The sequence below is a fragment of the Schistocerca serialis genome, chromosome 3, assembly GCF_023864345.2.
Source record: "Schistocerca serialis cubense isolate TAMUIC-IGC-003099 chromosome 3, iqSchSeri2.2, whole genome shotgun sequence".
Classification (NCBI taxonomy): domain Eukaryota; kingdom Metazoa; phylum Arthropoda; class Insecta; order Orthoptera; family Acrididae; genus Schistocerca; species Schistocerca serialis.
The window spans coordinates 263720639-263745860 of NC_064640.1; the positions used below are offsets into that span (position 1 = coordinate 263720639).

The following is a 25222-nucleotide window of genomic DNA, read 5'->3' on the forward strand; positions in this document are numbered from 1 at the left end:
CCTATTTCTGGTATTTTGCTTTTTGCATCGTAAGTTCCTCATTTCTGAATAAGTAAAATAAAGTTTGAGGATACTGTAAGAGGATGTTAGCGCTAGCCACTGAAATTTCTTTTCTACATCGAGACATGGCGGGTGAACAATAGATTGGAACTTGTGTCGTGTCTACCACATCTGCAGCACAATCATTTGCGAATATATCTGCGCAGACAAGTCGTTTCATGTGGACCGACGGTCCTTCATCGCATTCGTCGGCTAAGATGTTATCGTGTTGTAGGTTTTGTCTTTTAAGAATCTTTGGTCATATTGTTGTGAAGATACGTATGTAGGCGGGTATTGGAGATATTTATACACACACAAACAGACAAACAAACAAAAAAAAGTATGCCGACTGGAGTTCATATAAACTGTCAACATAAAGTACATTTTTTTGTGTGTGTATCTTGAAATAACGCGGCAGTGTTGAGAATGTGTGGTTCGAAAGTAGACAACAGTGAGCAGTATACAGTGAGTATTCACGAAAAGAAAGATCAACCTTACAATATACCGGAGCTTCAGTTGTTCGAACGAATACATATTTTATTTATCCAGAGGTGGTTCATTGCTTTGTAGTTCCACAATTAAAAGTACATGACGCATTCTTAGCGAGCAGTGTGCATGCTATTATGATAGTGTTTAGATAATTCTTTTAGAATGCTCAATATTTGTCTGTAGATTTGGCAAAAAAAAAAAATCGTGTATAAATTGTTATAAATATGGAGAGTATAAATCATGCTGCTTGGACTGTGGTAAATTAATTCTTTACTTGTACTGTTCGGAATTATCATTATGTAAATTCCTTAAATATTTGGAAGTGAGGCCATGGCTTCATGACTACGCGGACAAGCATAATTATACTGCGTGTCTATTTCGCCTTGGTCTCAATTTGGTTCTAGTATTTCTAGTACCATTTACTTGTGGCAGTGCTTTCTGTTTGTGTAAATGTTAAATTGCACATCAAGTTACAGATTCACCTATGGTGTTCCAATTATTGACCTGGCCATGTGGATTTATGTTTTCGGTGATTGCCCTAAATTTCTTAAGATAAATACCTGGTTGTCAGCATCGAAAATGTGACAATCAGTTACCTCCCCTAATCCAAGCTTGTGCTCCACATCTAATGATGATGTAAATGTTATGTTACACCCTTTTTTTCAGCACACTATTATTAAGAAATCACAACTGCTGCAGGTACTACTGCCCCATTGTCTATTTTTTAGCAGTTGCGTAGTACATGTTCATGTTTGTGCTGTATGTGCAAAGTTCAACAAAAAGTATAGGAAATGCACTAAAGCATTCCAAAGGTTATAATATGAAACTTAAAAAATGAACACTGGTTCATTCAGTGTAAGCAGTTGTAACAATTCAAATTCAGAAGGGACTTTACAAAAACAGAATCATCATCATTGAGAAATATAATTGGCACCACTTTGTTGTTCACCTAGAAATTGATGTTTGTCAAGTTTGTCATTGCTGCCTCTGGATACAGATTTTAACTGTACTGTTATGAATCAAATGTACTGAAGAAGCATTTCTGGGCCAACTAATCTGTTTCACACAATGTGACCATTATACAAAATGTATGTGCCCAGATATCTTTGCTACAGATTAATTTGTACCTGCGGCCCTAATCATAATGAGTCATGCACGCAATTGCCTGTCAGGTCATCCAATAATTTGAGATTGTTTGTTTGTAATGAATTAGTTACACATACAGGGCTTGGACAAAAATGTAGAAATACTGCAAGGAATGCATGCTTGGGCATAAATCCTGCTTGTTGTGCTGTTGTATTTAATCACAGATGGCTCCTGTGCAATGTCTTTGATACATTGCAAATGTCAATCATTGGCGAAACAGTGGTCTGTGTGTGTGCACTATGTTGGAGCTAAGTGAATTCGAACGCGGGCTAATAGTTGGTGCTCCTATGGTGAGTGATTGCATAACCAAGGTACTCAAAGTGTTTGGTGTTTCAAGGGGCACCTTATCGAGGATTTACACCGCATACAGGGAAAGCTGAAAAATATCATCTACTAAGTCACAAAGCAGAAAAAAGTGTGTGTTACATGATTGTGATGGGCTGTCATTGAAGAGAATTGTGATGAAAAATACAAGAATGACATCTGCAAAAGTCATTGCAGAACTGAATGTTACTCTTGCGCACCCTGTCAGCACCAAAACATCGAGGATGCTCCATAAGCTGAGAATTACAGGGCAAGCTGGAATTTCAAAGCCACAAATCGGTGATTCAAATGCCTGTAACGGGAAAAAGCAGTGACAAAGCTGTAAAACCTGGACTATGGAACAATGGAAGGAAGTCATTAGGTCAGATGAAGCTTGTTTCATGCTGTTTCCAACTTGTGGCTGAGTTTACCCAGGGGTGAAACATGGCAGGGGTTTGGTGGTGATTTAGGCAGCTGTATCATAGTACCTTTTGGGCCCCACAGATAATCTCCACGGTTGCAACACTGCTAAGAATTAGGTGACCGTTTTGGCAGATGGAGCCCCTGTTCACCCATCTCGCAGCATACAGGCTGCTTTCATGAGCACAAGGATGAATTGACACATCATCCATGGCCACCACAGTCACTAGATTTCAATTTTATTGAGACTTTGTGGTATATTTTGGAGAGAAGGGTGCATGATGCCATCCACCTCCATCGCCATACCTGAAGTTGCCACTATTTGCAAACTGAAGTGTATAGGGTTCCCTTGAAAATGATACAGGATAACTGGAAGCTGTTTTGAATGCAAATGGTTTTCCTATACTTTATTACACTTGTCTCGCGTTTGTTGTGTTTCCATATTTTTGTCCACCCACTCTACAACCTGTTAGCTTTTATCTCGGGATCTTCGGCCTACATTTGTTCTTTGAATTTTACCAGCATGAGTGGCTGGCTATGTTGAAGGTTCCATTGCTGCTAAAAGACTGGGAGTGGATGGTGAACCCTTACACTGCCAGTCACTCGTCCTGGTGAAAAACCATGAAATAAATGTAGGTTAAAGATTCTGAGACAGAAGCCAATGGGAGATAACAAGTGCACATGAGAGCTTCAACAATTTTTTATGCTAAATAGTTCTAATGGATAAGTTCATAAGCCAAACACACGAATTTATACCAATAAAGGAGAGGTTGAAAATGATGAAACAGATCATGTGTCCTAACATGTAAGATGGAAATATGAATATTAATCTACATTTGCTCATAAGGATTCGTCCTAAGCTATTAAAATCAGTAGTTTATTTGTCCTGAGTAGTGTGGAAAGAGGAGCAAGTAAGGTGTATACTTTTTCATATGCTGCGTGGCAAATTTCAATATTGTCTTGTGTTTTGAGGTCCATAATAATCTGATTTTAAGTCCCACTTCCCCTTTCCCTCATTTTCTCTCTTCCCTGTACCAATGTTGAGATTCATCCTCATTTAATTTTTTACAGTGATTTTAAATAGTCTTTTTGTAAGGGCTCAGATATCTATAATGTAAAGTACCCAAGTTATTGATAACTCTAGTAGAAACAGTTGCAACACATGTTTATTGGAAGTAAGTTTTTAATGAATTTGGACTCAGAAGTATGTGGTTATTCTTATTTTCATAAATAAGGGAAACTAAAATGATCCGTTGAAAGAACATTTTTCTCAAATTAATTTACATGGCTTTTTTTACTTGTGGGAACATATAACTTTGGTTGGTACACTGCATGCAGCATGGAGATGTCACATACATCTTTATACAGCCAATTTCTCTAAAGCAGTGTGGTTGCATGGTAGAGGATGGTATATTGTCATTGGTGTCTGGTCAATTTTTTGTGTAATCTTTGAAAATGTTACTGAATTTTCCTCCTAGTTGTGAACAGCCTTAAAGAAATGTATATTTGTAGAACAGTTTATTGATGAACAAAGTTGAATTGGAATTGCTATTAGATGATGAATAGTGCTTCCTATATATATTAAATTCAGTACATGTTGCTATGACTGGTGACCTGCTATTTCTATCCATGCGCAGCATGCAAAATAAATTAAATAGTGTAGTGTGTGTGTTCTCATTTTTCTTTTTGTGTTTGTTATGTTTGCTTGTTAATAGGCATGCAATTTTTTGTGTTTACCTTAGAAATGCAGAAGCATTTGATACAGGGTATTGGCTTTCTCACATGGCATCATCAAAATGGCAAACATAAGTAACTCCTCTAAATTCAGTATGGCTACAGTGAAATCAATTGTGCTACCATAATTAACAAATAGCAACAGCATTCTGTCATAAAAAATATATTTCAGATAGCCTAAATCAACATACAATTAATGGGTGATGTGTGTTGATTCTCCATTACAAAATTGAACAGAAATTCATTATTCTTACATTACATAAATCCTACATGAAACCCAAATAACCTATGTAGCTAAACTGAACTCCATAAAACCAATTAATCATGAAACTGATATTCACAGAGGAGGGGAAGAGGGTCTGAGATGTAAATTCTGCTATCGGTAAATTCACTTAATGGTATAGGTAAAATGAACTTCCCTATCCACCAAACAAAAAACTATGATATCTGAAACATAAAAAGCCATTTAACACATATTTTTCATATCATTATTTGCACTTAATCTGTATAGCTAAAATGAACTTTACAGTACAAGGCAAACATTAAACATAAAAAGCTAGTTGTGATGTAGGACTGGTATTGTTATATGCATTTAACCTACCTAGTCAAAGTGAATGCCACAGTAACCATGAATGATTCACAAAGAAACCAAATAACAGGACAATATGAACATACATTAGTATCACTAACTTCAATTCGCCTATATGTCTAAAATGAGGTCCACGTCACCCACTAAACAAACATCAATACATTTGTAGTAAAACCCATAAAACAGTATACCTACGAAAAACACAGTAGTACAAAAAAATCTGCAGTTTTGCAAAACAGGAACAGAAAATAAAATATCGTTCAGTATAGTGTCCAGTCAACACAAAAAGTGAATGGAACCTGTTAAAATACCTGCCTCACCTGCTTGCTCCAGGCAATTATGCCAACTTACCCTGATCCCCAAAAATCCTTTTCCACCAATCAATATCCATTTCCTTACAGCAAACACAATACATGCTGAAATTAAGTTAAAAAGTAGAGAACACACTTTTTGAAATAAACCATACCGAACATATAAACTATAGAATATAAAACTCGCCACACACCCCTTCACAACTGACCAGTAACTGAACAATCATTGGCAACTATACAAAATCACACGGAAGACAAGCAATACCAGTCTTGTGGATCACCTGCCTAGATCTTTTTGAACCAAGTTCCCCACCAAATCTATCGTAAAAAATTATCCAAATGACAGCACCATATGCAATCATTACTGCTATGGAAAGGAGACATTTTTCAACAAACTTGCAGATTCTAAACATTTTTGACATTTAACATATTGCAGCAATACACCCTATTTGTGAAGAAAAGTTACAGTTCTCAGCATGTCATCCATCTCCTCAGTCAGCATAAGGCTGTTAAACTTCACTGTTGGATCCATCATTTAACCAACACATTCAGTGATCTTTTGCAAATAACAACACATTTAACAACTTTCCTGCATTGAAATTAATCACAAGGGAGCACCACATCAAGCAACACACCTCCTTCAAAACACCCTCTTGTCACATGCTAACTTTCAAATACGTAATGATATGAAATGCCAGAACATCATCATGTCATGGGTCAAAGCCAATGCAGTACTGAATTCTTGGGCTGACCCATCAAAACTGTGGAAAAGATTTTTACATTCATATGTTCCCAACAGGAAATCTTTCAATGTGTTCTGTACTGCTGTCAACTAATTTATTTTCTAAAATGTTTCGATAGCAAATAAATGGACAGTTGAGATATGATAATGTGCCTTTTGGTTCATGATGTTTCATAGAAGTAAGTCACTCTTTAAGAAAGGCTTAGTAACACTGATGTTTTCTCTGTCATTACTGTTCTCATCTCATAATGCCTTTCCCTTTCTTTAATCTAAAATACGTATAATATAGCCAGTTAGTGTCACAGGAAGCATTACCATTGTTAAAAGTGGTTTTAGTAAAAGACGGAGATTGAGATACTCCCAGTGTTGCAAATTAGTCCCATAACAACCATATGTCTCTCATAGTGACTCATTTGTTGTAGACACTTTCAAGGGAATATCAAAGATTACAGTATCTCACATCCGCTTTGACCCGTGACATCATCAAGATGTCGGACACCTCTATTTCAATGTATCAGGAATTTCACTTGACTTATCTAGCCCAAGCGAAGTCCACAGTACCTTGAAAATCCATGCGTAACTCCAGAACCCAGTACCAGAAATTTCACTTGATCTATATAGCTCAAATTAAGTCCACCATACCACAAACCAATACATAACCCCAAAACCCAGCTCCAGAAATTTCACTTGACTTGGTTAGCTCGAGCAGAGCTCAAGATACTAACAAACCACAACTAGTAGAACTAGTATCAAAACCTAACCAGACCAGAATAAGTACAACATACTCCATGATACCCACCAGTGTAAACTATAAATGTGAACTTCAACCACCAACCCAAACCATAAAAGCATAAAAAACTACTCAAACATAAATTTCAACACCCACATTTCAAAGAAAATTACAAGCATAAAAAAATACACTACACTACTTACAATTTCAGAAAACTAATAAAAACCAATCACAACAAAACACAATAGCACAAACGTAATTGCCACCTCCTCCCATCTCAAAAAAAGGTCATTCTCCTTAAAACAGAACCCTGGGCCACATTAAACAATGCCGCCCATACATTTAAGTAACAATCTTCAGCACATACATTTTCCCAACAAGCTTGAAAAAACTGAAATGTAAATGGTTTTTAGGCAAACTCTTCCTCCAACTCTACTCATAAGAAGCAGCTGTAGGATCCCTATGATGGATGTCACTACCACCCCCGCCCCCCTTTCCTGTACCCCTCCATACTATTAATATAAGTTCCCATCATGCAACATTTAAACTGTACATTATGATGTACCATTAAATGTCAGTCACCCCTAATATCAAAAAATCTGTATGAAGAAAATAGATTTGAAACAATAGTGGAATCCTTTGCAATGTACTCCTCGATTAATCAAACCAAAATCCATTTTGTATACTTACCCACCACTATAAAAACCACATCGGAATACCCAGCCCCTGAAACAACAGCCCCCCACATCCCCAGATACCCACAGCACCACCACTCCTCCCATACTTCACCTTCCCAAATGCAAACTCATCAATTCCCACAACTTCCCCACTACACCCCCAAACCCCTCCAATGACCACCTCTACTTTATAAACTGTGAACAAAATTCATGACAAAAATAAAAAACAATCTAAAACAGCTCAGGGCAAGAAAACCAAATTAGCGAGCAATAGCGCCAGTTATATGTTAGCAAAACAATATCTCGTATAGCCAACCTAGAATTCTCGTACCAGAAACTCCTTGTAACTGACCTCCAAATATTGTCATGTTGACCGTGCCATGTGTTCATATATTCCCCTACTGCTTTGTCTTCAGATTTTCTGCCACGAGATCATATAATCAGAGAAATTTGGTAGTAGCAGCCATATCATCACCCATAGCTGCAACTAACGAATAACTAGTAAATTTTTTCGTAAGATCCATGTTTTGCAAAAAATTGTCCTCATTCCTCAAACGATACCTGTGTTAGCCCATGGAAAAGTTCCATAATTCTCTTGTAATCATTGAAGTAACTGGTAAAAAGTGTAGTATCATACCTCTGAGTTGCTTTGCTTTGTACCATTAATCTGACTTGATGGGAATCCTAAACACTTGAGCAGCACTTGAGAGTGGGTTGTAAAAGCATTCTGTATACACTCCCCTTTATAGATATGCTACACTTCTGCAGAATTCTGTCAATAAATCATAGTCTGCCATTCACTTTCCCTGCAACTGATCATGTGTGCTCATTTCATTTCATACCATCTCAGAAGTTTAAATTTGACACCTAGATATTTAATCATAGAGACTGAGCCATTCATTGTGTCATTAGTACTGTATTAGGACATTATAGGAACATTTTTCCTAGCCGTCGGCATTAATTTACATTTGTCTACATCTGAAGCCTGCCATGCATCACACAAAATGGAAATTCCACCTAAGTCATTCTGTCCAGCCATGACACTTTCCTTCATACAACAACATTCATCAAGTAAGTTCAGATTGCTGTGTTCTCTATCTGATAGTGTTTATGTACATGATAAACAGGAATGCTCGTGTCATCTCACCTGGAGCACTCTTGGCATTACATCTGTCACTGATGAACACGAGTTACCACAATATACAGGGTTCCATTGCCACATTCAGTTACGTATTTGAAACTTATTCAGTGCACTCAAACCATTGTTAATTGTCTACAGTGTGCTTCAGTGTTGAATGCTTTGCTGAAATCTAGAAATATGGGATCTGCCTGCTGGCTTGCATCTACGGTTTGCATGATATTGTTGAAAGAATGAGCTTAGTTTCACTTTGCTTTCTAAATCCATGCTTTTCTCTCTGAGGGGAAACTGATTGTATTAAAGCGTAGAATATGCTCAAGATCCTACATCTTTAAATTATTGCACTGCAATTTAGTGGGAGTAACCTACAATTTTTTTAAAGTCACTTGAGACTGTTTGTTCAAATAAGAGTCACAACAAATGTGAGCTTGAAAAGAGGCCAGTGCTGCAAGGTACTCTCTGTAAAACCAAAATAGAATTCCATTAGGGCCTGGTGCCTTATTTGTTTTCACCTAGTTCAGATACTTTTCAACACCAGTAAGTCTTATTTCTAAGCCTCAGTTTTAGAGCTTGTGTGACAGTCAAATGATGTTAACTCTGTATGATTTTTCTATGTGAATGATTTGTTTAAATGTGAGACTTAAGACATTACCTTTGAGTTTGCTGCCATCTATTTCACACCAGGCTGGCTGATGAGTGAAGTGACTAAATAGACATTTTTGACCTGCTTAGTGGTGTTAAATAGTATTAGAATTTTCTAGGATTCTCTATATTTCACTAATAAATGACAGTGAAGTGATGAATAGCTCTCCTTACAAATGTGTGAGATTCTATAAACTTTTGTGTCTTGGGATATCTACACCTTTTTTTTATTTTTTTAAATGAGTGTGTAACAATCTGTGTTCCTGCTGTTTCTCAGCATTTTCTGGATTATATTAAAGCAAGGTAGGTCTTAACAACCTTTAATCAGCAAATAATTATCCAGAATGCAACACACAATAATTTTAAACTTTTCTCACGATACCTCAGTGTCTGCACCATTTGAATTTCCGGATGTTCGTTCATATTGTATATACACTACTCTGCAAAACTTAAGGATGAGGTAGATGAAGTAACATAACATATTACCCACTCAATGGAAATGAGTGAAAGTGAGGGAACATGTTGCTAGAGGTCTCCCAGTGCACAGAAAGTTGGACATCATGTGGTGTGAAGTAGTTTTCCTGTAGTGCCAGATGGGGCTGGCCTTGCAACATGAGGCAGTTGAAGGAACAGGAAAAAGACAGTGTGTGTCAATCAACAGGCAGTTATGGTGTTCTGTGGTGTTCTTAATTACAACAGGGGGCCGGACACAAAATTTGGATAACTTCACAAGGGGAAGAATCGTCATGAAACTAGAAGAAAGGTGAAGCGTGATAAGTGTAGTCCAGGAGCTTGGTATTGCTTACAGCGTTGTTCACATTCATGGGGGGGCATTCCAGATCACACGCACTGCTGCCCAAAGGATAGGAGGCGGTTGACTGTGGTCAGCTACAGCAGCAGATGATTGCTATTGTGCAATGGGCAAGAAGGGATCTGTTCCAAACAGTGGTGCAGCTGCAGCCAAATTTAACAGAGCTCCAAGGGACGAATTCTCACTCTCCACAGTGGCCTGGTGACCGCATGGGGATAGTCTCTTTGCCTGACAGCCAGTACGTTGTGTTCTGTTGACACCCACTCTTCGGTGGCACTGTTGAGGTGGTGTCAAAAGCATAGGAACAGGACCAGTGGGGAGTTGGTTCACATGCTCTTCTTGGATGAGAGCAGATTCAGCCTGAGTAGTGATCCACAATGTACCCTCATATGATGAGAAATGAGAACACATAAGTGTACGGCAGGAATATTGTCGAACATTATTGTTTTGGTGATACATGTGCTTTGGTGTGGGAAGTTATAATGTTGTGTGGGCGTACCGACCTCCAAATCTTTGAATGTACTGTGATACACTCACTGGTCAACATTATTGTGTCACTATACGCTCTCCCCTTGTGCATCTTTTCAGTTGCACACCAGTGTACAGACTATTTATCTGCTGTATCAAGCATAACAACTCTCCTGGTCTTCTTGATAGATTTATTGAATCTGGAAACCATCATGGCTGTGATGATATGGTGCTAGTTAATCTCTGCCTCTTGACTGATACCACTGGTAAGGTAAGGTTTGTTTGTAACTAAGGTCAACGATATTTTTGTTATATGTTTGCTGCTGAACTAATACCCCACGTGTCCTTGACAGCTAGACATGCTATTGCCAGCTTTCAAGCTTAAATTGCAGAAGGCCACTTTAACTGTCAAAGATCTTCTATCACCATTTGGACTATAGTTGTAGAAGACAGTTTTTGAGCCAGCAAGTGTGGCTGAGTATTTCTAGGCGCTCCAGTCTGGAACCGTGCGACCGCTACGGTCACAGGTTCGAATCATGCCTCGGGCATAGATGTGTGTGATGTCCTTAGGTTAGTTAGGTTTAAGTAGTTCTAAGTTCTAGGGGACTGATGACCTCAGATGTTAAGTCGCATAGTGCTCAGAGCCATTTGAAGACAGTTTTAGAAGAAAGTATCCAGAACTATTTTGCAAGACTGCCTCTCCATTTCACCAGCAGCCTAAACGTGGTAGATTAAAGTCTCATTCTCCTCCTGTTATTGCATAATTGGAGTATTTCTGCACAGTGGTACTTGAACTTTTTTGAATGATTCTATAAATTTAACAGAATTGGATAACAGGTAAAATTATCCAATGATTAATTTGAGAGCACCCATGCTGGTTAATCACATTCAGATAAGTTCAGTCATAGGAAATTTTGATGTTGCTAAACATAAAATTTTTGTTTATTGCAATGAACATACCCTCTTCCCCAATAATCTAGCAGTTTTTTTTTGTCAAAGTAAGTCCCATGTTTCATTAAATATTTTAGAACTTTTTACTTGGGTTTTCATCAGGCTCTCACTTTCGAGGATAATTTGCATTCAAAATTTTTTATGTAGTCTGGTAAATTATGGGACTTTGTTACAAATGCTTTGGCAGTGAACTACTAGAATATTGATATTGTCACTCTGTAAGTTGTTGGCAAACTGATTGTGGGCTTTATAAATGATCTGGTGAGTGTCCCTCAGAGGTTCTTGAAATTTTGTCAAGCCATAAAATGCTCCTCTGTGCAGTCTGCATGTACTCTGCAAGCCTGGTTACTGCTTTCTCTGAGAAGTGATGTATCAAGTGAAGTGCTAAAATCCTTCACTACATGGTGTAGATCCAGATACACTATGTGATCAAAAGTATCTGGACAACCCCATAAACATATGTTTTTCATAATAGATGCATTGTGCTGCCACTTGCTGCCAGATACTCCATATCAGCGACCTCAGTAGTTATTAGACATTATGAGAGAGCAGAATGGGGTGCTCTGCGGAACTCACGGACTGCGAACATGATCAGGTCATGGGGTGTCACTTGTGTCATGTGTCTTTGCGCAAGATTTCCACACTCCTAAACATCCCTAAGTCCACTGTTTCTGGTATGATAGTGAAGTGGAAACGTGAAGGAACACATACAGCACAAAAGCGTACAGGCCGACGTCGTCTGTTGACTGACGGAGACCGACGACAGTTGAAGAGGGTCATAATGTGTAATAGGCAGACATCTATCCAGACCATCGCACAGGAATTCCAAACTGCGTAAGGATCCACTGCAAGTACTATGACAGTTAGGCGGCAGGTGAGAAAATTTGGACTTCATGGTTGAGCGGCTGCTATTAAGCTGCACACCATGCCAGTAAATGCCAAACGATGCCTCGCTTGGTGTAAGGAGCATAAACACTGGATGATTGAACAGTGGAAAAACGTAGTGTGGAGTGACGAATCACGTTACACAATGTGACAATCCGATGGCAGGGTGTGGGTATGGCGAATGCCCAGTAATTGTCATCTGCCAGCGTGTATAGTGCCAACAATAAAATTTGGAGGTGGTGTTGTTATGGTGTGGTTGTGTTTTTCATGGAGGGGGCTTGCACAACTTGTTGTTTTGCATAGCACTATCATAGCACAGGCCTACACTGATGTTTTAAGTACCTTTTTGCTTCCCACTGTTGAAGAGCAATTCAGGGATGGCAATTGCATCTTTCAACACAATCGAGCACCTGTTGATAATGCACGGCCTATGGTCGAGTAGTTACGCAACAATAACATCCCTGTAATGGACTGGCCTGCACAGAGTCCTGACCTGAACCCTGTAGAACACCTTTGGGATGTTTTGGAATGTCGACTTCGTGCCAGGCCTCACCGACTGACATCAATACCTCTCCTCAGTGCAGCACTCCGTGAAGGTTGGGTTGCTATTCGCCAAGAAACCTTCCAGCACCTGATTGAACGTATGCCTTCGAGAGTAGAGGCTGTCATCAAGGCTTAGGGTGGGCCAACACTATATTGAATTCCAGCATTGCCGATGGAGGGCGCCACAAACTTGTAAGTCATTTTCAGACAGGTGTCTGGATACATTTGATCACTCAGTGTATCTGTAGCTAGGACCGTCACAGAGTTGACAGAGCCACTCATTGAGACCCTCTACCCGATTCCAAACAACAGGACCCAAATTAATGCAGATGGTAAGCTTCACTTGCACCCTTTGATCAGGGGAGTAGCCTTTACAATTCATGCCATCCATTTGTAGGAACTGAGGATGGTTCCCGATTCCAAGCTATATGCATCATTGGTACTAACATTAGCTATGATTTGAGGATGACCGCACCTTCAATAACAATAGTCAGAAGCCTCCTCCACACATCAAATGAGACCTAGGAGACATGTACAGTGGCTTGCTTTGTAGCCCTAGGTGCTATTTTCCAAAGGGGTTTCATAACCTACCTGAGAGTGAAGAATCTGATAAGTAACAACCTTTCCCCCTGCTGAGAGAACAGCACATGTCTTTGCTATCTATGTCAATCCTCTGCAGTCCACCTTAAGGCGTGTGATGGGGTGTACCCTGTACTATTACTAGTCATTTCCTTTCCTGTTCCACACACAAATAGAATGAGGGAAGGCAACAGAATTCTTCTGCAGTCAACTTTGAATTCTGGCTCTCTAAATTTTCTCAATAGTGATCCTCGAAAAAAATGTCTTCCCTCCAGGGATTCCCACTTGAGTTCCCAAATCACCTCTGTAACACTTGCATGTTGTTCGAACATACCAGCAACAAATCTAGCAGCCCACCTATGAATTGTATCAATGTCGTCCTTTAATCGGAACTGGTACAGATCCCAAACACTTGAGCAGTACTCAAGAACAGACTGCACTAGTGTCCTATATGCGATCTCCTTGACAAATGAACCACACATCTCACGTGCCCATCCCATTTCATACTGCTTTGCAGTGTTACACGCAGATATTTAAATGACTTGACTGTGGCAAGCAGGACACTACTAATACTGTATCTGAACATTATGGGTTTGTTTTTCCTACATATCTGCATTAACTTACATTTTTCTACATTTAGTGGTAGCTGCCATTCATCACATCAACTAGAAATTTTGTTTATGTCATCTTGTATCCTCCTACAGTCACTCAACTTCAGCACCTTACCATACACCACAGCATCATTAGCAAACAACTGCAGATTGCTGTCCATCCTGTCAATCAAATCATTTATGTATACTGAGGATAATAGCAGTCCTATCACACTTCCCTGGGGCACTCCTGATGATACCATTGCCTCTGAAGGGCGCTCACCATCGATGATAAAATACTGGGTTCTATAACTTAAGAAGTCTTCTAGCTGCTCACATATCTGTGAACCTATTCCATATGCTCATACCTTCTTTAACAGGCAGCAAGAGGGCACCAAGTCGAGCATTCTCCCGAAATCTAGAAATATGGAATCTGCCTGTTGCCCTTCATCCATAGTTTGATATATCCTGTGAGAAAAGGACGAGCTGCGTTTCACATGAGTGCTGCTTTCTAAAACCATGCTAATTCATGGACATAAGCTTCTCGGTGTCAAGAAAATTTATTATATTTGCACTTACAATATGTCCGAGGATTCTGTAGCAAACCGATGTTAGGATATTGGTCTGCGAGTTTGTGGGTCCGTTCTTTTGCCCTTACACAGCGCAGCCACCAGTGCTTTTTTCCGATCACTTGGGACATTCTGCTGGGCGAGAGATTTGTGATAAATGTAAGTTGACTAATGGGCTAATGCTTTAGAGTACTCTCGGGGGAACTGAGCTGGGATTCCATCGGGACCTGGTGATTTATTTGTTTTCAACTCCTTCAATTGTTTCTTTATGCCAGGATGCGTATCACTTTGTCCTCCGTACAGGAGTCTGTTCGATCATCAAACAACAGTATGTTTGTATGATTCTCCTGCATGAACGATTTCTTGAATGTGAAATTTAAAACTTTGGCTTTCGTTTTGCTATCTCCAACCGTCACACCAGACTGGTCAACAAGTGACTAGATGGAAGCCTTAGATCCACTCAGTGATTTTACGTAGGACTAGAATTTTCTTGGTTTCTCTGCCAGATCATTTGCTAAGGTATGACAGTGGTAGTAGTTGAATGCTTTGTGCACCAATGTTTTCGCTGATGCACAAATCTGTACAATCCTTTGCCTGTCATGTCGTCATTCGTGTGTTCCCTTTGAAACAAGAGTGCAACAGCCTCTGCTTCCTCAGCTGTTTTTGAATCTCATTATTAAACCATGGTGGTCTCTTCCACCCTAAATCCACTTACTAGGCACATAATTCTCCAGACTATGATTCACAAACTGTTTAAACTTTTCCCATAATTTCCCTGTGTCCATCTTATGTGAGCTAAGTGATGCCAATTCACTTTCTAAGTGAGATGCTGACAACTGCTTATCTTCAGCTTCTAGCAGAAACACTCTCCTAGCCTTCTTAACTGATTTATTAACTTTCGTAACAATAGCTGCTGTAATGACCTCATGATCCCTAATATCCGTGTCTATATTGACATCGTTGATAAGGTCTGGCCTATTTGTAGCTACAAGGTCTTAGATATTTCCATTGCATGTGGGTTGCCAAATTAGCTGCTCAAGACAGTTTTCAGAAAATGTATTCAAAAGCACTTTGAACCACTCTCTGTCTGTACCCCTTGCAGTGAACCCAAGACATCCCAGTCTATAATCAGTAGGTTAAAGTTGCCTCCAACTAGCAATCCATGATCCGGGTATTTATGCACTACTGACCATAGACCTTCTTTGAATGTCTCTAGAACTGTCACAGCAGAATCGGGTGGCCAGTAAAAATATCCAACAATTAACTTTGTTTCACATAGACATTTTATACGCGAGCAGATAACTTCGCTGTCACACACAACTTTGACCTCACTGGAGACAATATTTTTGTCAATTGCAGTGAACACTCCTCCTCCTATGTCCTGTAATCTGTCTTTCTCATATTCATTCCATGACTTGCTAAATATCTCAGAGCTTTCCATTTCAGGTTTCAGCCAGCTCTCAGTTCTGCAAATAATTTGAGCATGAGAACTTTGACAGTTTACAGATAAAATTTTGACAGTTGAAATGTCTTTGCTCTGAACATTGTCTGGCTTCCCTTTCTGTATATCAAATGGTGAGTGTTCATTTAAATGGTAAGTGTTAATTTAAATGGTGAGCATTCATTTGAATACCTCAAACTACCGACCAGCCTAAAACACCTCATGTACACTCCACAAGTACTCTGCTACCTGAGTAGCTGCTACCTTCAAACCAAAGGACCCTTATCAACTATGGGTACAACGCTATAAATTGCAAGCTCTGCTTGCATCCCATGCATGAGACCAGCAGCCTTCACCATTTCTGCCACCTGCCTGTATGAACTGAGCATGGCCTCGGAACCCATGTGACAGATGTCGTTGGTGCCGATGTGAACCACAACTTGCAGACAACTGCATCTTGCACGCAAGATAGCCACAGCCAAGGCTCACTCCACATCTCAGATGAGGCCCCATGGCAGACATACTGAGTGCCCACTAGTGTTCTTTCCAGCCTTTAATGTGATCTGCCTAAGGGGCTCCATAATGCGCCTAATGTTGAAGCTCCCAATAATTAGTAAACCCCTCCACCCCATGTGCCTGCTCGGACCCTGCTGAAGGAGTGGCCACCTGTCCACTCACAGTGTGAATGGGTGAGGCCAGAGGATCAGTCTCCACATAGGCCCTCCACTTTAGGGATGCAAACGCATTACCACCTGCCACTCACTCTGCTCTAAGGGTGGATTGCCTGTGACAGCTACACTAGGAGGTGCCTCAGTAGCAGAGCCCATGGATGAAACAAGCGACACCTAAGGTGTCTTATGTGACATGCCAGATTCTCTGCCACTGCTACATCCCGAGGTGACTGATTGTAGCCAAAAGTGCATTCAGCTGTTTGCAAATTGGGGCTAGCTCCTTGTGTGTCCACACACAGCATGCACACATCCTACCCTCCTAGCAGGACTAACTGAAGGAATAAACTATAAAAGCAGACAGATTCTAGATATCTAACTTGCTACCCTACTGATGTGATGTGTCATCAATGGACACTGATGCCTTAGTGAGCTATGTAGCTGGCTTCTAAAAGCAGACAGATTCTAGATATCTAACTTGCTACCCTACTGATGTGATGTGTCATCAATGGACACTGATGCCTTAGTGAGCTATGTAGCTGGCTGTTCAGAAGAAATGAAAACTGTGCAACAAGATGTCCGAATTTACGCTTACAAAATGCAAGCTTACGTCTCATAGTATGGAAACAGGTAAGAAATTTTAGAAATATACTATGAGGAAAAGAAAGTAAAAGATAAACACTTAACTTGGCACTCTGTAGATGTAACTGGAGGCTCACTGACTGGCTTACTAAATGAGTGGACACTTGTCTTCAAAACAAAACAAATGAGCTACTACTGTGGCACAGACCAAATGAATTTACACTTACAAAAATGAGAGGTTAAACTTCTTAAACAGAAAAACATGCACAAAATTTAATAAATATGCTAAGAGGAAAAGACAGGAAAACTTAACTTGCTGCTATGTAGGTGTGGTATCAGGCAAGAGCTGTAAGATGCCCAGTCTTGACATTCACCCACTGCATAGTGTGAAACGAACTGACCACAGCATGCCACTTGTCCTGAGATGAGTACAGAGCAACCATAACTCCTACACTGGAGGTACCTCAGCAGCTGAACTCATGGGTGAAACGTGTGACAGCTGTTGTGTTCCGGGTGGGAAGTTAGCTGGCCAGAGCTGACTAATCGTCACCAACAGTGCTTTCAGCTCTACATGAACCCATGGACCACAGCCAACTGCTCATACATACACACACAACAAATGCACTCCCTGTCCTCCCTGCTGCAAAAATTTGCACTGTAGGAATCCCTGCTTTCCTTCTGGCACTAATTAAAATGCCCCAAACATTCTCCACTAAAGCTAAATGCACTGATCACTACTGCTTTGCAGTCAGGCAGATTCTCAAATGCAAGTAATGGCTTACACACTATGATGATCAAAGTACACAATTATAGTGTTGCAAGCATTACAAAACTATGCTACTGCCATATAAGGTACAAAATATGAACACAAAGCAAGATAACCAATATACTAAAGCGTCTGATACTGGACATCAGATTAGACTCATGATATTGTCAAAATGGCAGACAGAGTAACACATTTAAATCCAATATGACACCCATGACATCATTCGTGCTACCATAATAAAGGTACAGCAGCCATTTCGTCACAAAGAAGATATTTGAAACAATCTAAAAATCACTAATAGGACACCTGCTGAAATTTGAGGGTTAAAGACTGACATGGACTAACCCCTGCCTCATACACAAAAATCAAACAAAATCCATTACTCTCACATTAAATAAATGTTCCAAAAAAATGCCACAAATTTTCAAGCATTGTCCGAAATTAACCCGCATAGCCAAGCCGAAATCTGTAGTACTAACTAACAATGATACTGCAGTGTTATGCAGATGGGCATGGCGGGTACAGGTGTTGGTATCGATAAATTTACTTAACCTATCTAGCTAAAATGAGCTCCACATAACCCACCAACCAGGAAACAATGATATACAAAACATAAAAAAACCATTTATGATGTAAGACTGGTATTTTTATTTGCACTTAACTCATAGTTAGTTCATTGTTCCATAGATCAAATTCTAATAAGCATTATGGTGTGGAACATCTCAACAGAACAAACAGAGAACACTTATATACAACTACAAAAATTAAATAAAAAATAATGTGTGTATGGCTACATAAGGACTATTTGCAGTTTTTTAAGATAAATTAATTATTCTCAGTAAATCCTCTATGGTATAGGAGGAATGTCAAGAAGAAACATTTTCAATCTACACTGAAAACATGTCTGCTGTCTATCAGACATTTCATTTCCATGGGTAGATTGTTAAAGATTATTATAGCTCCATATTTCACCCCTTTCTGTGCCAAATTTAGTTTACACCGTTCATCAAAAAAACATTTTTTTCCTGTTTCTCAGAAAATACATTGTGTGCCTAGTTTTACTTTGAGAGCTGAATTCAAACCTGTTTTAAGTTTTTCTGTCAGGGGTAGTTTATGAGCAATCATGATTTCATTTTTTCTTTGTTATCCTGATATAGTGCAGGACACATTAGCTGAAATTCAAAAAACAAATCAGTTTTTTATGGTCTTATTAAATTCATCACATTAAGGGAGTATGGGATTTAACATGTACTCTTAGTGTATTCACTTTGTAGCATTTATTTCACTTTAGGAATTATAGAAAAATGAGCTACCATATAGTAATGCATGTCACTTTTTTGTCTTTTATTGAGAATGATGCTTCTCTCAAATGACATTCCAGTAATAATCTACTAACATAAAAAGTACCCGGAGCTTGATAAGCTTTGGTCACATAATTCACCATTGCTTTGTAGTGGTAGCTCATCATCTTTTTCTTCTTCTTCTTCTTCTTCTGAGGAAATTTTCTGGTTCCATCTTGAAACACTCCCATGCTCTCTTTGTTTGTCAGTTAAACGTGCTTCAGAATTTTCATCTTTCTGCAGTTCCTTGGTTTATGGGCCCACAGTCACACCTTCATTTATTTTTGCAGCTGAAAGATTGGGGAATTTGTAAGCTGGATGTGTGAGTCCACTGCCTGTTGGATCCATGACCTTGACTAATTGTTTCATTAAGCCAAGTTTTATGTGAAGCAATGGAAGTGGTATACCTTCAGGAGCTACCAGATTTTCACATTGCACATTCTTTTCACCCACTTTCCAGCTGTGCTTATGTCATTTGTTTTTCATTTAGTGGGAATTTCTCTCATGACTATTCCATTGCAAAGAAAACATGCATACTTCGTATAGCCTTTTTGCGTTCCCAATATCATAGCAATTACTCTGAAGTCTGCACACATTTTCCATTTGTATTCATTATATTGTAACAAATTCAGCATCCTCTGTAAGAGATCCTAATTCTCATTAGTCAAGCTGATGTAAGCAACTGAAACAAAGGGCATTTTATTTCAGCTGTGTAGCAAAACATCCTTGAGATATGCTTCTGGGGACATCTATTAAAAGTCTCCACTCCTGTTAACTGTAGGTGAAGTTCAGCACTTTCATCAGCCCAGCAACATCATTGCAGATCATCAGTGCTTCATCAGTTGCAAAATAAGAAATAAAGATATGTTCTCTGTTCCTAAAATCAGTGATTTTAGTACTTTAGTGGAGTAGATTGTACTCTTGTGATCTTGAACCAAGCAATTGCGCCTTTTGTTTACTTAGTCCTAGTTCACACACTAAATCATATAAATCTGCTTGTGTTAGTAAATATCTTGATCACTTACGTGTGTAGTGATATAGAAGATCATCTGTTGCATTATATGTGATTTTGTCAATACTAGTTACTTTACTGTTACTCCGAATTTTATCTGGAGCTCTTGAAGGTACTGGAAGGCTGTCTGAATGCTGCACTGGCATTCTTGCTGAAGGTGGATCTGGATAAACAATGTGCCTCTTTGATTTTTTGTTATTTAAACCTTGAATTTTTGTTAGAGAGAAATAACAATCAGTAATGTGGTCCTGTGGCTCCCTCCATACCAGGGGTACAGCAAACAATGCCACGCTCTGTCTATATTTCCACCATTGAGTAAGTTTTCAGTAACATGTAGCATAACAGAAATGTTGTGCCCATTCCTTATCTTGGTCTCCTACCTGTATTCCAGAGTAATGCCTATACACTTTCTTTATGAATGCTGAAATTGTCTCCTTCTTTCAGGCAAAGATGAATTTCCCAAAAATGTAACAGACGTTGTCTGGCTTACATCGACATCTACAACAATGTGACATTTTCTGGAAATTTAAAATACCTGCTCGGAAATATTGTAGACACACACTTGTTAAGATTGAGACTAGTTATGGTTAACACCACTGTTGTAACATTGCTCACCTGCCAATGGGATGCATGAAGCTTTACTGCTGAGTCAGCGGCCGGCTGACACCCTTTGAGGTAATGAGCGATTGCAGGTGGACCCGACTACAGATGTGTGGTGGGGAGTGATCCACTGACGTCTGCGTCACTTTCCATCTGCTGTTGAACAAGAAATTGTCATGTTCGATCACTACTGGATGCGGCAACATACACATATCTCTCCTTAACGGACCTGTGTTTGCCATGAACTGTGTGTATATACAAATATACACACATTGTACAAAAATTATTCCTGACAAATTCTGTTACCAGATTTGAACACTTGTGAAACATTGTTGTGAAACAGTAATGTGGATCATTTTTCCTTCTAGTGGTGTACTTGCGAATATCTCTGTTTCTCTCAAACTTGGAGGGATTGTTGATAACACATATCTTAAGTGAATAAATCTACTGTGAGGATGTGTCTAATATCCCCAGGTGCTTAAAAGTGTATCTGTAAAATGTGTGTGTGTGTGTGTGTGTGTGTGTGTGTGTGTGTGTGTGTGTGTGTGTGAACTTCACACATAATTCAAATTACTTTCTTTTGTGCAATGTGTAAGCAAGGAGCTCCCGCAGAATATTATCCCAAGAGACATCAGTGAATGATAATATGCAAAATGTGTTAACTTACTGATTTCTACATCCCCAAAGTTGGCAATTATCCATATGGCAAAAGTACCTGAACCTTGGTGTTTTAGCAGGTTTTACATAGTTTTTCCAGTTGTTTTCATTGATATATACACCAAAGAACATACAATTTTCTGCCCTGTTTCTCGTTGGTGTACTAGGTTCAGAGTATGTGGCTCCGTAAACTGTCCCAGTGTAATAATTCATTGTATTCATATCGGGTCTCCAGCCGGAACATCTCGTCACCTGGACACAATATTTCAGCGATCCACCTGGCCACCATCTTCGGGTGAGTAGGCCATCGCACTATCTCGCCGGAACTGAAATCAAACATGCCGCAAAGCTCCTTTCTACGCCAACCGTGGGTCCACTGCATGTGCGCAAAAATAACTGCCCTCTAGCAACATGCACAACAGTGCACCGGTGGTGAAAGCTCGTGGAAATGATAAATCGATATAAAACACTATTGACAGTTTTTGAAGACCAAGTCAAGGACCGTTGTTTCTTAATGTTAAACACAACAGGGTTCCAACACTTACTTAAAGGATACCCCTTATCTCTGTTTATAATATTGTCAAATAGCCGGATTTCAGTGATTTCTTTCACTACACAGTCCCAATACTGCAACGCAGGGGCAACCACTTGTGTCTTATCGTATAACATTTTATGTCCTTCCGTAAGACAGTGTTCTGCCACTGCAGATTTTTCTGGCTGAAATAAATGCGGAAAACTTCTGTTTTTAGATGTCTTGTTCTAGAGGAGGGATGATGGGACATTAGGACATAGTGTTTATGGACTGATATCTTCATGCATCAAGTTGTCATCCATTGTACCAATGCAATGGGGTCCTACATACATTGGTAAAAAGAGCTAATGCCATCTCAGATGCAGAAAGCTGTGTTCAAGAAGAATGGTTATACTGGCAATCAGATCTGTCGTGCTCTACAGATTGGTCCTTCACGGGAACCAACGGAAGATACAAGCAAATCAGTGGCATTCCTACCTTTTGCGGGGAGCATATCTTCAAAAATAGGTAGAATTTTGAAGAAATTTAATATTAAAAGTGTATTCTGTCTACCAGCTAACACCAGAGCCCTGTTGGGCTCAGTGAAGGTGATTTAGGTTTGAGAAAGCCCAGAGTCTACAAGATTTCCTACCATTGCAGGAATCTCTATATTGGACAAACAATTCGTACAGTCCAGGACTGTTGCGTGGAGAGTCATCACCACACGCATTTATTTCAGCCAGAAAAATCTGCGATGGCAGGACATTGTCTTATGGAAGGAAATAAAATGTTGTATGATGAGACACAAGTGGTTGCCACTATGTCGTAGAATTGGGACTGTGTAGTGAAAGTAGCCATTGAAATCCAGCTATCTAACGATATTATAAACAGAGATAAGGGGTATCCTTTAAGTAAGTGTTGGAACCCTGTTCTGTTTGACATTAAGAAACAGTGGTCCTTGTTTCGGTCTTCAAAAACTGTCAGTAGTGTTCAATATCGATTTATCGTTTCTGTGAGCTTTCACCACCAGTGCGCTGTTGTGCCTGTCACTAGAGAGCAGTTAATTTCATGCACATGTGGTGGACCAATGGTCGGTGTATAAAAGAGCCGCTGCGGCGTGTTTGATTTCAGTTTCAGTGGAATAGTGCGACTGCCTACTCACCTGAAGATGGCGGCCAGGTAGATCGCCGAAATACTGTTTACAGATGATGAGATGTTCTGGCTGTAGACCCAATATGAATACAAGAAAAAGTTTCATAGTAGGTGGGATATTTTTAACAGTGCAAAGCTGAATGAACTGTGTTTTTCCAAAGTTTTAAGGTGGCCTGTTTTTACAAACCCTTTCTGTACCTTCCACAAAAAATCATTTATGCATTCCTGTGTTGATGCTTCTTCATTCAACTTCACAACAATGCTTGTATGATCAGGAAACAGAACTAATTCTGTTTCTTGATTAAAATAGAATGGTAGATAATTAAAGCAACAGTAGTCATGGGCCAGTGATTGAACCCTAAGGGATTCACATTGTAATTTCTCCCCATGCAGCCAATGTGACATCCCTCTTCATATTACTATTACTCGAGCAGCTTAGAGTAACTTTCTGCATTGTGTTTCTTAAATAAGAACTAAACCATGCATTTGCTGAACTACACACTCTATAAAACTTAACTTCTCTAATAGAATATTGTGACTGTCACAATCTAATGCCTTCAGTTTGTTATGTAAGGTCCCAGTTGGTTATATTTTATCATTTAGAGGTGTTATTATGTACTCAGTAAATGCATAAATAGCTGACTCAGTAGAATGGTGCTTTTGAAATCCAAATTGTGATTGACTAAGTATCCCATTACTACACAGGCGTGTGACAACTCTGGAGTACATTATCTTCTCAAAAAATTTGGGATAATGGTGTAAGGAGTGACATCAGGTGGTAGTCACCCTTTTTATAGAGAGGCCTAACAATGACACATCTCAAACTTTCTGGGAAAACACCCTGAGTTAGTGATGCATTACATAAGTGACTAAGAGCAGCACATAATATACAACATTTTAGTGTCTTATTGGAGATATTATGCACCCCATATGAACTTTTACTTTTTACACTCATTATGCTCTTCCTTATTTCAAATGGGGATGTGAAATCCATTCTTAATTCACTCAATGTTCTCTGTGTTGCTTCTTCGGTGTACTGCTTTGCTTTTTCTTCTTAACTGTTTTTGCCAATTTCCTCTCCTATTTAAAAAAAAGTAATTATTAAAAATGTCTGTAACGAATTAACTGTCTTCCACAAGCCCCCATTGTGTTTACCATTATGATGTCATCTCCCAATGCTTCTTTCCTGTTCTCTTTTTAACAATATTCCATATTGATTTTATTTTATTATTTGATCTGTCGTTTTAGACAAAATGTGCATACTCCTGGATTTTGTTACAACTTTTTGTAATATGTTACAGTACCTTTTATAATAAGAAAGTTTTCTGGGCCTTTACATGGTCTGGCTATTTTGTACAAGCTCTTTTTTTCATTGTGAAGAGACTCTGATATATATATAGTGATCCAGTGTTTCTTTAATGACTTGTCATTATTACAGTTAATTATATTTTTAGGAAAACTAATTTCAGAAATGGATACAGACTCATTAAGAAATGTACAGAGTTAAGGGTTAACATGAGGCTCACTGTAAACTTCATCTTAGTCAACATTTTTTAAACTTCTTTAAAATCTTCAGTAGTACTGTCATTAATCAGCCTCACTGGTTTCTTAGACTGTTTCAGAACTGTGCATGGAGCTAATTTACATAAGGTGACTAATTGTGCATCATGATCCGACAATCCATTTAACACCAGAGAGGCATGTGTCCCTCTAACTTCTGCTTGTTGAATGAATGCATTATCTAGAAGGGTTCCACATCTGTGTGATAACTAAGATTAAATTCAGTACCAACCAGACATGAAACAACTATATCCAAAAAATAACAAGTCACTTATGACTTAAGACTGGTATAATTTTGTGTTCTTAACATACATAGCTAAAGAGAATGTCACAATTGCTACCGTCCTTTTGCAAAATTAATATTCACAAAGAAACCAAATATCATGTCAATATGAACACACAATGGTATCATTAGCTTCAGATTACTTATTAAGCTAAAATGAAACTCATGGGACCTAATAACAGATATCAATACAGGCATTATAAAAACCAAAAACTGAGTGAACACATGTTACTAACCTATCCAATAACAAAAACAAGAAGTAAAACAACATTCAATATAGAAACCAAAGAACAT

General features: G+C 39.0%; 1 protein-coding gene across 2 annotated transcripts in view; it reads left to right on the forward strand.

The window, feature by feature from the left end:
• Window positions 1-310: 310 nt before the first annotated feature.
• Window positions 311-25222, forward strand: part of LOC126470038 (C2 domain-containing protein 5) — a 238690-nt gene continuing 213778 nt past the window's right edge. For both annotated transcript variants that reach the window (XM_050097533.1, XM_050097534.1), the window contains exon 1: window positions 311-504. The gene's annotated coding sequence lies outside the window, so the exon portion shown is untranslated. The remainder of the gene's footprint in view (window positions 505-25222) is intronic.